Source organism: Eucalyptus grandis, chromosome 5 (assembly GCF_016545825.1).
Source record: "Eucalyptus grandis isolate ANBG69807.140 chromosome 5, ASM1654582v1, whole genome shotgun sequence".
NCBI classification, from domain to species: Eukaryota; Viridiplantae; Streptophyta; class Magnoliopsida; order Myrtales; family Myrtaceae; genus Eucalyptus; species Eucalyptus grandis.
In genome coordinates, this window is record NC_052616.1 from 23565309 (window position 1) to 23583602 (window position 18294).

The window sequence follows — 18294 nt, forward strand, 5'->3', positions numbered from 1 at the left end:
ATCCATCCATTAGTCACCTTAAGAGGTTAGTCATCTTAAACTTGAAGGATTGTTATCATCTCCACATGCTACCTGATGAGATGGGGGAGCTAGAATCTTTAGAGCAACTTCTTTTGGACTCTACATAGATAGAAGAGATCCCCGAATGGAGAAAGGCGAAGAAACTGAAAAATCTAAGCTTGGTTGATAGTAAATCACTAAAAAAGTTCAATTTCATGGGTTGTGCAACATCATCAGTGGGAGTGGATAGCCTTTTCACTCTACTACCTAAGTCGATTGAAAACTTCAATTCACTAGCTAAGTTGGATCTAACGCGTTCAGCAATTCAAGAGTTGCCCGATTCAATTGGAAACATGAAGAATTTACGAGTATTAAAGATGTGCAATAGCTCCATAAGAAAACTACCCAGTGCCATTGGAATGTTGGAGAAGCTCGAAGAGTTAGAGGTAGGGGCATTTGCAAAACTGAGAGGAGAGATTCCCTTTAATATTGGGAAGCTACGATTTTTGAAAAGATGTGTGGTGAATATCTATGGAAATTCAGCGGCACTACAGCTTCCAGAAAGTTTGATAGATCTACGTTTTGTTTCGACTTCAACAAAGATGTTGCCACTCTCGAACCTATTAAACTTGAGAATATTGAATGTGTGTTCTCCAAGTATAACCACCCTATCGCCCAATATCAGTTTTCTTTCTCAGCTGAAGGTACTCATGATCCACTGCAAGAATTTGCAATGCCTACCTAGGCTTCCGACAAATCTGTCATATTTATGGATAAGGGAGAGTAACAGGTGGAAAACTACAAATGATCTCTCATATTTGAAATCATTACGGAAGTTGTTAGTTCGGGATTGTCGCAAGCTAACGGAGATTCGAGGTCTTGAAGGTTTGCAGAACTTGACAGAATTAGAGCTCAAGAGACTTCCATCATTGATGAAGTTGCCTCATCTAACTAACTTGAAGGAGCTCAGGAGATTCGTCTAGAGGATTGTCCAAAGCTTTTTAAGTTTCGGTGTAGTCTAGACTCAGTGGAGTTCGTTGATTATAACCTCAATTTGGAGATGCTGCTTGCTTCATCGGGCTCCAAACATCTACATATTCAACTTCAACAAAAGGAGTTTGATCCGATTATATTTTGCACATGCCGTATCCCTCCGATTATATCTTGCACACGCTGTGGCCCTTTGTATCGTTGACATTTTCTTTTCACTATTTTGCATCACGTATGTATTAAGGCCCTTGATAAGTGCCGTCTCTCCGACTTTATGATGTGATTTTGGGTACTCAAAAGTAAATCAGTCATGCTTCCTAGCAAAATGAATGAGAATCGCTGATATAAATCGATATTATTGATATGAGTCTTTTTTCGGAAGACTATAAGAAGGTATTGGGCCGGAACTCTGCTTCCTTCTTTGCTCATAAGGACTAGTAATCTTTTGACGAATAAGATAACTTCTATTTGGTTTTTCTTATCTGGCAATCCAATCTTATTCAAATTTGATTTATTTTGTCTTTCACCTAATCGACTTGCCGACATTTGATTTTGTCCCTATTTCCTATTATTCAACTATGCTTGCTAATGTCAAAGAATTAAATGGTTGTCGGGTCGATTTTCTTTAGGGAAAAAAAGAAGAAGATTTGATCACTAAATGCTTGAAATAATAGCTTATTTAAATAAGTCATCGCAGCTTTTTTTTTTTTTTTTTTTTTTTGTGGTAAGTGATTATTTAAAACTAAGCATTTATCATTATTCTTTTCATTATTTAAAGCTATTGCCTAGCGGATAACCTGGTTCTTCAATTTGTTTTTGTTCAATCGACTGATTAAATTCTATACTTTTTACTCGAGCTGTTCCTTCCGTAAAAAAGAAAATGGAAATGTCGACTTGGCCTCACGCATTAGGATTGTGTTAGAGCTAATTGAAGGATCAGACTACGTCCGGTCGCCTCGCGCGCCTCCAAGCCAGAATCCTTGGGGACTCGATGCACCCGAAAGAACAACAAACAAGATCCTACCGTGGGTTCGGCTCGGGAAGAGGGGTAACGTCAGTGGATCGTCGGTTGGGTTTCAAGTATGTTTGTTGATGGAGAACACTTCCTCTCTCTCAGTCTCTCTCACTCGGCTCTCTCCGCTCACGATGTCCCCCGGTTTTTTCCACCCTCGCACTCACTCTCTCCCCCCTCTTTTATTGGGTCAGACGACTCCTCCGCTCGTACCCCGGGGAAGGTGGGCTTGCTGCCGGCCCGACGTCCGGCCGACTGCTCCCATCGTGTCGCCCACCTGCCCCCTCTGCTCTCTGCTCCTCTGCTCCGGCGTCACCATTTGAGGGAGGGAGAGGAGGAAGAAGGCGTGGGGAAGGAGGCCGGTCGGGCCGGGAAGAAATAGAAGGGATGGGCCTGGCCCAGGTGGAAAGAGAAAAAGGGAAAGGGGCTGGGGCGAAGGCCCAGCCCCCAAGCCCTTCTAGTACTTTTCTTTTTTAAAAAATTAAATAATAATAATTTTTAAAATTAGCTAAAATAAAGGAAGATGAAATAAAACTTAGTTAATGCAAATAATATTAATATTATGAAGGTTTTTATTACCCCATTCCTTCACCGACATTGAGCATTTATATAATAAAAATGGATAGGGTGGAGTTCGATTCTAATTTTTTGCTGACAAGCCAGAAAATTCTTCAGAAACATCTGTTTTTAACTTTTGAATCTAGTCATTTTCTAAAAAATGTAATATTTAAATAGGGTGGAGTCGATTCCTATTTTTTGATAAGCCATCGAAACATCTGTTTTTAATTATGAAAGTCATTGTTTTTTTTATTTCAAGAAATATGAATTTTTTTATACAAACGTTTGTTTGTACTCAAGATGAATGAGACGAAAAGAATTGGGTTTGGGTTATTAACTTGTTCAATACCGGCATGTTATGTCTCCTAGACAAGTCAATTACCAAAGAAAGTCCATCTAGAATCGAAGACACAGAGTCCGACGCTGCCCCACATCCTACACACAACGTCAAAATTCAGGCCTGACTTGGTTGCCACAACTTTTGCCCAAAATTCATTTTAAAAAATAAATTTATTTTTTGGGTTATTGTTAGAATAATAGTACGTATGTTGTAAGTTACAAATTCTTAAAAGAGTGGACTCCATTATGATTTCTAATTATTTGCTATTTTTTTTTTGTGCCCAAAACATGTTGTTATTCTCATAATAGATTAAGAGTTTATTTGTTAATTTCCATAATAGTGACTGATTCTATTTTTCTTTGTTCACAAGAGCAAAAAAGGAACAATAAATATGTTCGGTAATTTTTTTGTTTTTGTTTCTGAGAACAAATTTGTTTTCAGAAATAGATTTAAAACAAAATCAAGAAGTAAAAAAAAAAAAAAAGCTGCTTCTTTATTCTAGAGAACAATTCTAGAATCAAGCCCGATCTTTTTTTTTTCTCTTTTCTTTTCTTCTTTTCTCCTTCTCTCTTCTTCTTTCTCCCAACTAGTCATCATCCACTATCGGCCATCACTGCCACTGCCGATGACCAGTTGGGCGAGGTTTGACGAGCTTGTCGAAAGCTTGCCAAGCTAGGGCGAGGTTCGTGAGCTCACTTGAGGATCGCCTAGCTACGTGAGCCTCAACCTCACAAATCTAGACAAGGCCAAGCCTCACCGATGGCTAGGCGAGCCTCTACAAGCTCGCCGAACCTCGCATAGCCAATCATTGACCATCATCCATGGTCAACAACCAACCCAAAGAAGGAGGAAGAAGAAGAGAAAAGAAATGAAGAAAGAAAAAAAAAGAGAAAAAGAAAAATATAATAAAACTATTAAAAAACCAAAATTAAAAAAAAAAAATTAATAGTCCTACTAAATGCATTTCTATTTTGGGATTAAATATTTTGGGAATGCTTCAAATGTTCAGAAATTATTTTTCAAGAATATAATAATAAAAAATCATTTTTGAATGAAAATTCTTTTAGAAATAGAATGGTTACCAAATGCATCTTAAGAATAATCACTAAGCATTTTTCTTTAAATTATTTTTCTTGCAGATCATGGATAGTAGACAACCTTGGATAGTCATAGCAATAACCAATCCAAATGGCGCCGGTTTTGGAACCCACCAAAAGTATTTCGCCCTGCAATTGTGATTGCCGTGATAGCAAACAACAAATAGCGATGGAAAAGGGTTGCAAACAACGAATCTTGACGGTTAGGAAGGCAACACAAGAGGGGCGATGATTGCAATCGAGACATGGGCATGCTCTATTTTGCCACCCAGGAGACCAGCAAACGGTGGTGACCGATCGTGCCGGCTACGACCGCGAAATTGCAACGGCTACTACCATGATGTGACTAGCTACGTCGTTTTAACGAATTTTCCTTTTGGAGTTTACATTTAGGAATGTCAAGGTGAGGAAGTGGAATAAAAGAAAGTGAGAAGAGAGTAAAGAGCAGGTGAAAGTGAAACATAACAGTAGGAATGTTGAAAAAAAAAATTGAAATATTTTTCCGATTTTTAATGTAGTCATATGTTGAGTACTTTCCATGTGCTTTCGGATCTACCCAATATTTTCTCCTCAAAGTCTAGTAGCGGTAGAGAAGCAATCAGATTAGTGACGTCTCTTCTTTGGGGATATATTGGTCAAGAATTCAAAATCTTGAAGTTTAGGTGCCAGAGGAAAAAAAAGGGGTTTTCATGGAGAATCCATGTGGCCAATCTCTTATTTAGTGGGCATTTGATCCATGAAAAAATTAATGATTTGAAAAACACTTTCGAAAAATAATTGATCATTAATCTAAAATAATTAGTCAAAAAAATAATCTCAATATCAATAATAATTTATTTCTTACTATTTTCATGGATGATGAAACTTTTTATTCAATCATTTTTTTTTAAAGAAATACAAATAATCATTTTTCAAAAAATATTTTTTGAATATTGACTTCTTTGTGAACTGGATACATTCTCGATTGAAATAAACATATGGGTAAACTTCTGTGATGATTTTCTATCAAAAAAAAAAAAAAAAACAAACTTCTTTGATGATTATTGAAAATTGGCAACAGTTTGCAATTAGCATGAAAGTAATATTTGATTTCACTCATCAATGCGCTACAATCTTTTCTTAACCTTTTTGGCAATTGATATGCTTCGACCAAAATCCGACCAATTTTTCTACAAAGTAATAAAATGGCAGCCACTAAGAGTGTCAATAGACCGGTTCGATTTGAGTCTCCACTAATAGTCTAATAACCAACCTGACTTGGACATGAAGGATGTATATATTTTGTGACTCAATCCGCATAGACCAAAACCGAAAAAACAATCCAGGTCGAGTTATCGTTTTTTCATGATGATATAGAATTACAAAAAAAAAAAAAAAATTTGCCGAGTTTTGATCAAAGAACATCATTTAAATGCCATTAAGAATCCTAAAGTCTTACCTTTTTGGCACATTTACACTAAATTGAATTACCCAAATTAATTTTGTCTCACAAAAAAAATTCAAAATCAGTATCTTTAATGAAAATCGACCTTTCATTAGCAGTTTGAGATTTGACGTGAACATAGATGTAGGATTTTTAAAGGTATTATCACTATTAAAGAATAATAAAATTGCTAAAATATCCATCCTAAACCGACGAGAAGCCAGTAAAACCTTACAAACTCTCCTCCTACTTTGTCCGCATCCATCCTTGACTCTCTCCCTCTCACATCTGGTCTCGAACTCATCCTCCTTCTTTCTGCGGCTCCAACCTCGAGGTCCGTCGCCCTTTCTCTCTCGATCTTCTTTCTGCTGTGTTTTTTAATTTTTTGTTCTTTATCTTTCGATTCCCCTTCATTTTCTGATCACTGGAAAGTACAAAAACGTAAATCGGATTAGTGGTTGAATCGAAAGTGATGGAACTCTGAGCAGGTGCATTTGTGTATTGGGTTTCGTTATATTTACACAAAGCAGATCTCTACATTTTGGTTATGATGGATCTGTCAAGGCAAAACACAGAAAAAGTGATTCATAACCAGCAGCTTATAATTGAGCATTCTTTTCAGTTTCCTATCTACAGATTTTAGACGAATCTAACTTTTGCTGCTACAGGGTCTAAAAATTGGCCATCAAGGAGTATGTGTCTTTGAACAGGCTAGTTTCCAACGGTGAGTCACTTGAAACATATAGGATAAAAAAAATACCACCTATTCGAGGGAATAGTATTATGGATCTTTTGCTCAAATCAGGACATTTTTCTATGTCCAGGTGAGCCCTGCTTCAACTACAATTCAAGGCACTTCGTAAGCTCTATGTAGGAGGACGACGATCGTGCTCAGCTCCCTCTCTCCATTCCTTACCAGAAAGCCCCCGTAAGCTCTAAGTGCATTCTATAGTCAATGTTCTGTTTTGAAGTGGATGAGTGAAAGTGAGAACTCCACCTCCTCCTCTACATGTTTAATTTTCTCAAAATAAGTCGGGCCATTCAAGTTGCACTTTAGTTTTCGTTTCTTTGATGTTTATTGTTACTTATTTAGAAGCTATATGAAACTAGCTCAATTGATTCAACTTATTTTTCCTGCGATGTCATAATATTTGATAGCTATTCTATGCACAATTTGAGAAGGTGATAGTCAACTCTCTATGTTTGACATTTGTTATATCTACTTTCCGCAATTAGGCAGCAACAGCAGATCCTGTTTAACCGTTAGGTAGCGATTGCATTAAGTAAATTATTCATGTTCTAGTAACTTCTATCAATAAGTGTTGTTTATGTATTAATTACCAGCATCATTGTTAGTTCAACATGGAGATGCTGTGTTATTGGAGCTGGGCTTAGCTGGACATGGAAAAATTCCTTGACTTGAGCAAAAGACCCAAAATACTATTTCCTCGATAGGTGCTTTCTTTATTTTATTTTAGCATCAAGCTTTTGATAGATCTTAGCCTCACGATATTGTTTTAATGCTTCAAACTTCTCTCGACATTTGCTTCTATAGAAGCTAGCCTCATCAACCTGCACATGGTCATTATTTTCAAGTAGTATCTTAAACCGTTGTTGCACGGAGAATTTGCACGAACCTTTGTGGTTGAACTTTGCTTTGACAGCAATTGCTACTATTTTATGTATTTTTGTAATAAATGGAGCATTATAAGGTGAGCGTGTGCAAAAAATAAATAAATATGTGGAACGACTCTTCAGATAATCGGGAAATGGAGGAGTCATCATGATATGATTACGAAGTGTTTTTGAGCTTCAGAGGACCAGATACTCGTACGGACATTGCTAATTACCTTTATGTCAGCATGATTGATGCTGAACTTTGGGCATATAGGGACGATGAAGAGCTTTGCACCAGGGAAGAGATCAGTGGCTAGCTTCTCCAAGCAATTCAATACTCAAAGATCACAATACCAATCTTTTCTGAAGGATATGCTGATGGTCCATGGTGCCTTAGGGAGTTGGTCAAGATGGTGGAGAGCAAGAACACAGGGGGGACAAAAGATCATGCCCAATTTCTACAATGTTGCACCGTCTGAGATCAAATACCAAAATGAGCACTACGGCAACACCATTATTTCTCATTTAAACAAGATGTGGTTCGATGATGAGACTATCAACAACTGGAAGGCTGCTCTTAAAGAGGTTGGAGAACTAAAGGGATGGGATCTCCATAGCATGCTAAACAGGTATTTAATTCTATCACATATGGACTGTTTGTTCTAGATGCATTATTTTGCTTTGCTAAATCTAATGTCTTGATGCTTCTTCCTCCAATACTCTTAGAGGCAAAGATGAATTTTTGAAAGAAGTTGTGAATGATGTTTTGACTGAGTTGAACACTGCCTACTTGCAAGTGTATGATTGCTTTGTCAAATGCTTTGTTGAAGTAGACAATCATGTGGATGAAATTATGAGGATGATAGGTGCACACAACCTTGAAACAAAGATTGTTGGAGTCCATGGTGTCAATGGCATGGGAAAAACGACTCTTGCCAAAATAGTGTACAATCGACTTTCTTAATATTTTTCTGATTGTTGCTTCCTTTCAAACATCCGAGAAGCAAAGATTACGTGCTTGCAAAAGCAGCTCATATCGACCATTCTTAGAGGACAATGTTATGATATCAACAATATCACGAAAGGGAAAAAGGTGATCAAGCAAAGGTTACACAATAAAAAAGTTCTTCTTCTACTTGATGATGCCAACAAAGCAAGTCAACTTGATGCACTCATCCAGAAGCGTGAGTGGTTTGGCAAGGGAAGCAAGATCATCATAACCACTAGAGACCAGGTAATTCTCAAAGTGCCCAAACCTGATGATGAGACTTACAAAACTACATTTGTTGATGAGGCTTACAAACTTACTAGCTTGGATTTTGATCATTCTCTTAAACTCTTTAGCAAACATGCCTTTAGAAGAGATTATCCCATGGAGCAATACATCTCTTACTCTGAAAGAGCAATAAATATTTTCTCGTTGTCTTCCTTTAGCTCTTGAGGTAATAGGTTCTCTTTTATCTGGAAAAAGAGTAGAAAGGTGGGATGCCACATTAAAGAAGCTAGAAAAATCTCCTCTAGAGAATGTTGAAAAGAGTTTGATCACTAGCATTGTGGCATTAAATGATAACCAAAGAAGAATATTTCTTGATGTTGCTTGTCTTTCATTGGATATGATAAAAGAATTGTGATTCACATGTGGGAAAACTATAAATACAATCCTCATCTTTCCCTTGGAATCCTCCAGCAAACATCTTTGATAAAGATTAGAGAAGATAACCAACTGTGGATGCATGATTTGTTAAGAGATATTGGAAGAAATTTTATACAACAAGGAAGTGGTAAGAAACCAGAGAAGCAACAATGGGTGTGGACTCATGAACATGCATTGGATGTTTTAGAGAAAATGTAGGTACATCGTACAGCTTCATTCCTTTAAAAGAAGATTGGTCATCAACATATTCCATTGGGTTTTCATTTCTATAGAGTTGATTTATTATTTATAGCACTTACTGATGTGGTTGATCAATCATTTTCAATGTTAGGAGAATATTGTTTCCCCTTGAAGGATATCAAGTTGGTAAATCATGGTTTTTTCTAACTTCCGTTTTATGTTTTTATTTGTGGCAAAGTGGAGGTAGTGATCATGGAATTGGAAGCATTGAAGCAATATGTCTTGAGCTTATTAAACTAACTGGATACTCCTTGATGAAAGAATTCTTAGAAAGTCTTTCAAATCTAAGGTTCCTTCGAATGGACTTTAGGTCAAGCCCTCAATCGTCATCATTGGTTATGTTTTCTCTAATAGGTGATTATATGAAAAATATTCGGAGGTCAAATTTTCTTAAAGACCCAAGTTTTTTTCAAGGCTTATCTGGCCCCACTTATCCTTCCAAAGTCGAGACTTATCCTTCTAGAATTGAGATGGCTTTCATGGAATAACTTCCTAGTGAATTTAAATTGTCTCATATTTCCATGAGGAAGCTGGTAATCCTTGATTTTTCAAGCAGTAAAATCTGGCGAACAAAGTAAGGATGGAGCCACATCAAGGTACGATTTTTCAGGTAAAACAAATGTGTTTCTTTTGTTGTAGGTTATCTTAATTTAAGCTGAAGAGCAATGTGTTTTCTTTTCAGTTGGCTAAGAATTTGAAGGTCCTAAATCTGACAAGATGTGATTTTCATAGACTCCAAACTTGTCTTCTCATAAGAAGTTAGAGCAACTAATTCTCGAAGGATATGAAGTGTTTGGCTGAATTTGATTCATCCATTGGTCACCTTAAGAACTTAGTCTTCTTAAACTTGAAGGATTGTAGAAGTCTCCAAAAGCTACCAACGAGATGGAGGCATTGGAATCTTTGATGGAAGTTCTTCTTGACTCTACATCTATAAAAAGATTCCTAAATGAGAAGAATGAACAATATGAAAATTCTCAATTTGGTCAAAGGTACATCATTGAATCATTTCAGTTTTGTTGGTTGCTCAGCATCAGCAGTAGAGCTCTCATTAGTGGAAAACCTTTTCAACTCATTGATTGAGCTAGATCTATCAACAATTGGTTTTACCGGATTCAATTGGGTATATGAAGAAATTGAAAGTGCTAAATGCACAATAGCCCCATTTGGCACCATTGGAATGTTGGATCGAAGATCAAACGACAACTGGTGTTAGGGTGTTTCCAGATTCAATTGGGTATGTGAAGAAATTGAAAGTGCTAAAGATGTGCAATTGCCCCGTAAGAAAACTACCCGGCGCCATTGGAATGTTGGGCAAGCTCGAACAACTAGAGGCAGGGAGATATCCAACAAAGTTGAAAGAAATCCCTAGTGATATTGGGAAGCTACCAATTTTGAGAAAATTGGTGTTAGCAGGCGGTGAAATTCCAACGATGCCTCAGCTTCCAGAAAGTCTTATCACTCTAACCATTAACACATTCTCAATGGAGACGATGTCAGACCTCTCAAACCTATTAAATTTGAGAATATTGAAGTTGTGGGTAAGATTCAAGCATCCTTTTAAACTTGAAGTAGATCCAAGTTCGTGGGGGATTGGAAGATTACCCATGCTTGAGGTCTTGGACTTGCCTTGTCCTGATATCGGCACCTTATCTTTCAATCTTTTTCTCCTTTCTAAGATGAAGGAACTCCATATTCATTGCCCTAATTTGCAATGCCTACCAAGGCTTCGGACAAATTTGTCATACTTTCGTATATGGGTTTGCAAGAGAATAAAAGCAACAAATGATATTTCCAATTTGAAAGCGTTATCACTTTTGGAAATAGATAATTATAAGGAACTAATAGAGATTGAAGGTCTTGAAGGTTTGGAGAATCTATGAACATTAAAGCTCGAGTTATTACCATTGCCGAAGTTGCCTGATCTAACTAGCTTGAAGAAGCTTAAGGCAATTCATCTAGAGTTTTGTCCTGAGCTGGTAGAGATTCCAGATTATCCAGAATTGTTGGAGATACTTGAGATTGAATTCTGTTTTAAACTACAAAAGTGGCCTGATCCATCACGCTTCAAGAATCTGAAATTTTCTCAATTCTAAATGAAAGGAGATGGAGATGGACTTGATTACAATTTATAATCTTTTCATAATGTTCACGTTTTTCTTTTGAATATTTCGGATTGTATATGTATTAAGGCCCTCCATGAGTGCGGTCTCTGCAGCTGCAGCTTTGTAATGTGATTTTTGTTACTGAAAATTAAATCTATCATGCTTACTAGCAAAATGTAGGAGAATCTATTATCGATATAAATATTTATCATCAAGTGAACACAATGAGAATGAATGCGTGTTTGATTTTACTAACCAAAGACTAAATAACTCTCCTTCTTATTCGGCAATCTAATCCCATTCAAATTTGGTTTTTTCATCATCATCAATTCCATTCTGTCGTAATTTGATGTTGTTATTTTGTATTCTTCGCTTACACTTTTTGACGTCCAGATCCAAGTAATTATTCGGTTAGGCATTTTTTTTTTCAGAAAAAAGAATTGAACACAAAATTTTGAAATAATATGATTGCTACTTTTTAATCGGCTTTTCATAAATGAAGTTTTGTGTTGGATTTTTTCTATTCAAGTGATAGCCTTTTCTATGTTATGAGTGAAAAATGTGATGGAGAGGCGACCAGCTTCTAACGACCTTTGATGAACGTTACAATGAGAGTCTCATTCTTGTTATAGAATGTTTAATTTGAGTCATAATTATCCCACACCATTGATGACCTAGATGTTCGAGATAGGTGAGCCTATCGTCTAAATCAAAAATCCCTCCACACGATGTATGCAGCAGTTAGGCAATAAAGCACAAGCCTTTTAGAGATTTGCTCCCTATAGGAATTGAAGTAGTGATTAGATAGACGAAGGTGCCTCATTCATCACTAGGCAGACCACCTTAGTGGGACAACTCTTGGAGATTGGTGGATGCAATCGCATGCATTGAACTTTGCATTTCTTCATTTTATGTTTACTTTTTTTTTTAATGAACATCACGATAGTAGATCCTAAACTAAGGGCTTCGATCCCACTAGATTTTATACTTACAAGTTTCACAAAATTAGAGATTGAAAAGCCTGAATATATTAGTGAAAACCTAACTATTAAGAGCAATGGACTAATTTAATAGTACAATTAGGGGAGGAAGGTAAAAATGACGGAAGAAACTTGATCCTCCATCGAAGGCAAATTTGACTGAAGGAACAAAAATGAAAGAAGTTAATCCTTCGTCTTAGGCAAATTTGATTGAGATTTAAGATAAATCAAGAAATTTTAATCATTCAAGGAGCGCTAAATCAATTTTGGCTAGTTTTTAAGTGAAAGCAAGGTTAAACATTTGGTCAGGAAAATTTTTTCCTAATATGAGATCTAATGTCTGGACTTTGGATTGATATTGAAAAATTAAAAAATAAAAAGCTTTTGATATTTCATGGTATAAATAACAATGATATTCTATCTTACCTTTAGCCCCCCAAAATAACAATGATATTTTTCTTACAAAAAAAACGATATTTTTCATTTCAAGTAACTTCATTATATTTTTAGTAATTTTTGGACAAATTAAAGTACTACTATCAACGATAAATTTATCTTATATCATTCCAATCAATAATAAATAAGATCATGGATTCTATTTTCATGGTGGTTGGAGGTAGAAGGGATAGAAATAATAGAGATCCCTGAACAATTGCACAATGTTCAACTTGGGTCTTGAATTTTGTGGATCAATTCTAGTCCTTAAATTATATATCTTTTATTTGAGTTAATCATTTGATTAAAAAGAAAATGGGAATAATAATGTGGACTCTTACATTAGCTCTACGTCAAAGTGGATTTGGGACAAATTAGTTACTACATGCATTTTTCTTGTGGTGATTGAATAAAATTTTAAAAAATTAAAACCAATCCGGAGGCGAGAGAAAGAGATAAAAGGGGGACGTTGGGGCCTGTCCAAGCACCGATTGAAGGGTGGGAGCTCTTGACGGTCGTAGCCATGGATTACGCAACCCTTAGCTTGTAGTTGTAGCCTCGTGGATTGCACGACCCACTGAAGCGTCACCTCATTCTTCCATTATTGCCCTGGCCTTCTCTCTGTTTGTCTTTTTTTTTTCAATTGTTTTTTAATATTTATTTTGCTTTTAACATTTTTTATTTCTGAAATCTTTTTTTTTTTTTTTAAATGCCACTTAAGATATCCATCTACATTTATCAGTAATATTTTCGGTCATAATTTTGATGGAAGGACAATTCGAACAAAAATAAAAATTAGAAAAAATTCTAAATAAGGGTCGAAAGTGTTTTAGTTTTTTCAAATAAATGCCTAAAATGGACATTGTTTCAAATAAGGGTTTAAAGTAACCAAAACGTCTCAAATAAAGACTTTAAGTGGAACTTGTTCAAAATAAGGATCTCAAGTGATCATATCAATTTCAAAAGAGAAGCCTAATCTTTTTTAGATCGAAGGGCATTTTCGCCTTTTTAACTTTTTTTTAAATTATTTTTTTCTTTTTCTTTTTCCTTTTCCCTCTTCCCTCCACCAGCCATAGTGGAGGTCACCGGACCCAAGCGAGAACATAAAATAAGTGCCCCTTGATACAGTCATCAACAAAAAAGTTTTGACCACTTCCACATACTTTTCGATTCTACCTACAAGAATCAGATGAACACACAAAAACTGACTCGAGGCAAAAGGGGATGAAAATTTGAGAAGATCAAGGAAAAGAAAAGTATCACGGTGTTCCCTCGCCAGCCCCAAGAAATGGCATTGCCAAGATTCTCCCGTGAAAGATCGCTTGAACAAAGTCTGTACCGAAAAGATATGAACAATAAATATTTTGTGAAAGTTGCCATGTTCACAAAATATTTCGGAGTTCATTTAACAAGACTGAAAATATAATACCAAGGGAAAAATATGATTACAGAAAGCATGGCCTTATCAATGATCTTGTGCATGTTGCTAGATGACAATGATAACCACAAACCGGAACTCGATTCTTTTTGCCCCAATTATCAACAGCCATCCAAGGGGGAAAAAAAAACTCCAAAGCGATTGGTGTGGATTTCAACATTACTGGAGTCAAAGAGAATTAGGAGTAGAAGGTTAAGGCTTTATACTTTTTTAGCAGAGACGTCGATGCTTGCACAGCAGCAAGAACATTAGGGCCCTCTTGATACAGAATGTTGACCACTTTTACAAACGTACTGATTCCACCTATAAGAATCAGACAAAACACGTGAAAACTTGAGGCGAAAAATGATGAAAATTTGAGCAGATGAAGGAAAAGTAAAGCATCCCGATGTTTCCTCAACCAGCATCAAGATAGTGCATTGCCAAGAATCTCTAATAAGAGATGTTCACTTGAACAACATCTGGACCGAAAAGATACGAACAATATTCAGTAAAAATGCCATGTTCACACAATATCTCAGAGTTCGTTGAACTAGATTGAAAATACAGAAAAGGAAACAGATGATTACATAAAACATGGCCTCGTCATGATCTTGTGCTCATTGCTAGATGACGAAGATGAACGCATACCGGAACTTGGTTCTTGTGGCCCCAATTATCAACAGCCATTGCATTGACGATTAATACCCATAAAAGAAAATAAAAACTACAAAGTCATCAGTAGAGACTTAAATATTACTAGAGTGGAAGAGAATTACGAGGAGAAGGTTAAGGCCTTACGCATCGTCAGTGCATACCCAGTAGCAAGAACATACAGTAAGACCCTCTTCATGCAGCCCCAGTTCACAAACTTTTCAATTTTACCTATAAGAATCGGATTAACGCGCAAAAATTTACTTGAGGCGAAAGGAGATGAAAAATTGAGCAGATGAAGGCAAAAGAAAAGCATCACAATGTTTCCACACCACCATCAAGAATGGCATTGCCAAGAATCTCCCAAAAAAGATGTTCACCATAATGAAGTCTGGACCGAGTAGATACGAACAAGAAACATTCTGCGAAAAAATTGCCATGTTCACATTATATTTCAGAGTTCATTGAACAAGACTGAAAATAAAATACAAAAGGAAACGGGCGATTACAGTCGCGATGACGGCGAGAGAGGACCAAGAGAGCGAGCCGAGAGCTTGAGAGAGTGTTGGAGGAGGAGAGAGCGATCGATTGAAATGGAGTGAGAGAGTAATGTGAAGAGTCGAGCGAGGAGTGCTTATATAATGAGAAAATGGCGGTGGAATTTGAAATGCGGTTATGAGTTTCATTATTATTGGAAAATAATTTAAGTATTCTATTGATTTTCTGACAAATGTTATTTTTCATAATAACACATTTTATATAATGTACTTTATAAAGAAATGTTTTGATTTGAAATTGCGTTTTTTTTTTTTTTTTAATTTATCGTGCTATACGTCAATGTCATTCAATGATGGGTAACATTTTTCAGAGTGTTGATTACCGAATTTTCAAAAATTGTTATGCGTTAGAAGTATAATGTTTGTAGTAGATGGCCATTTTTGTCACGACACTATTCAATTTGTCCACAAGGGATGGAAGACTTCAGTGGTTCATCCAAGTGTATCCATCACGTAATTTCAAGGTCTCTTCGACGAATCCTTTGAGCTTGGATAAATTTGCGATGACATGAAGAGATTTGATTTGATAGAGATGAATTAAAACCGATATTCGATAACAAGGAGTTAATCTAACTTAGAATTTTCCACAAAAAATGTCTTTGGTATCTTATCTATTACTAAAAAGACTATACTGATTGTCATTTACTAATTATCAAGAGATATGATCAAGCCTTCAGCCCAAAACTAAAATCGTTTTGAGTCTATAACCCTTGAACCTCCCATCTTTCGCAACAAGTTTACCGGTTATTGTATGTTGTCGGTTTACAAGTGATATGCGCCAAAGAATTAAAGACGAATCTATCCAAGATCACAAGGCCAGATTAGTAAGACAAAAATATGTTGAACAAACTATGATAACTTATGTATAAAGGAAACAAGTCAGATCAGAAGAAGAAATCCTTAGAGCATTTCCAAAATTCTTGATTTGGAGTTTGTCCTATGTTTACCATCACCTTCAGCAAAGGAGCAGGCATCCTCTGCTCTCAGAATTCTATTGACCTGTCTGTTCTTAGATAATGAAACTGGGAAACAAGTTACTGACTTGTTTTATAATGGTGTGAAGAAAACAAGAAGCAACTGAATTATTGGATAGCAAAGCCAACATCAGTATTGTCCTTCTAGCAAAAACTTCTCTCCCAAACTATACAAGAAAACACTAAAGCAAATATGTCGAAATGATATGCAAGACTAAGCACACGTGTATAAACAAGTGAAGTAAATCAAATATGGGAGCAAGGGATAGAGAATTTGCTCAATTGATTTATAGTGGTTCGGCCCAAACTCGGTGCCTACATCCACTCCCCAAGCCTTGCTGGGAGTTTAAATCCACTATCTCAAAAATTACAGTTTGGTTGGTAAGGAGCCAAATACTCCATACAAACTTGAATTCATAACCCGTACAAGTGATTGTCTCTCAATAGACAATAGCAAGCCATTTTCACAAATATTTCAGCAATCTCCAAAAGAATACAAGTGTTCTGCCCACCTAAACTAAACAAAGCTAGCCATTGAAGCTTCAAAATCAGTTCACTTAAGACAGGCAGTCGACTGGTCCGAGACACAGGGTGACCCGGTAAAGTCTTTCCACAGCCTGCCAGGTTTGGAGACCACTCCAAAATGACAAGCCTTCTGGTCATGACTTGATCTGATCTCCTTCATAAATCCAATATTCACTTCAGCTCAAGTTGTTTCACTTCTTCCTCAGTCCTCCACAGCAGAGTTATTATGCTGAGCCACCTCTTGGCCACCTGTGTAGTTGCCATACACGTTGAATGAGTCGGGTACTGGGTACAACGCCAGTTGTGTATCTGGTTTAGTGGCTCACTATGCATTTGGGAATGGAAACACCATAAAAAGCATCATATGAAAAAAAAGTTCAAGCCACCTTGACTTCTAATAGATATTACATAAATAATTTCCAGTAATGCTTATCTGATCCCATCAGCAGTTTGAAACAGCAATATAACGTGCTTGTCCCACATTATTAGATAACAACTGTTCAGGAATCCCAAATACCGGGGCTCACTCCAAACATTCATCTACATGCAGATGCGGGCAGCCTGTGACAAATTAATTAATTTTTAATTAATAAGATGTAAAAGAGGATTCTACCTGCAGAGGACATTGTACCTGTTTCTGGGATATTTCCCCAAGCGAGACTTGCAGGACTCAAAAGGCGTGAGAAGATTAAACATTTCTATGATTTATGACTGGCGTTCTTCCCCCAATAGTTGCTGTTCTCGTAATCGTTCCATTTGCACACGTTTCAAGCCTCATATGCTGAGATCCGGAGAAATCCATAATGAGCAAGGGAATTCAGCAGTTAAAATAAGTTCTCCCTCCAATCCAAAATAAAATATATATCTTCTATGAGAATAAGAGAATTACCAGGAACAAGGCATATCATTTGCCTACGTCTATGATTTCACTGACGACAATTTTAACAGCATAGTCAGTGAATGCCCAGCAGCAAGAACATGAAATAAGGCCAACTTGATATGGTCATCAACGAAGAACTGTTGACCACTTCCACAAACTTTTCGATTCTACCTACAAGAATCAGATCAACACGCAAAAAATGACTCAAGGCAAAAGGGGATGAAACGAGAAAAGTATCAGAGTGTTTCCTCGCCAGCATCAAGAAAGTGGCATTGCCAAGAATCTCCCATGAAAGATCACTTGAATGAAGTCTGGACCGAAAAGATATGAACAAGAAATATTTTGTGAAAAATGCCACGTTCACAAAATATTTCAGAGTTCATTTAACAAGACTGAAAATACAATACTAAGGCAAAAAGATGATTACAGAAAGCATGGCCTTATCAATGATCTTGTGCTTGTTGCCAGATGATGACGATAAACTTGAACCGAAACTTAATTCTTTTGGCCCCAATTATCAATAGCCATCAAATTGACGATTAATACCCATAAAAGAAAATAAAAACTACGAAGCCATTGGTAGGGATTTCAACATTACTGGAGTGGGAGAGAATTAAGAGGACAAGGTCAAGGCCTTACGCATTTTCAATAGCATCGTCAGTGAATGCCCAGCAGCAAGAACATACAATAAGGCCCTCTTGATGCAGTCATCAACAGATAAGTGTACCATTCCACAAACTTTCTGATTTTGCCTGTAAGAATCAGATTGACATGCAAAAATTTACTTGAGGCAAAAGGAGACCAAAATTTGAGCAGGTGAAGGAAAAAGAAAAGTA

General features: G+C 36.6%; 1 long non-coding RNA gene across 1 annotated transcript; it reads left to right on the top strand.

Annotated features, from left to right (window-relative positions):
* Positions 1-5651: 5651 nt before the first annotated feature.
* Positions 5652-6430, top strand: LOC108959721. Its single transcript, XR_001987191.2, has 3 exons — positions 5652-5754; positions 6089-6144; positions 6245-6430. It is a non-coding gene; the product is annotated as an uncharacterized LOC108959721 (long non-coding RNA).
* Positions 6431-18294: the final 11864 nt, after the last annotated feature.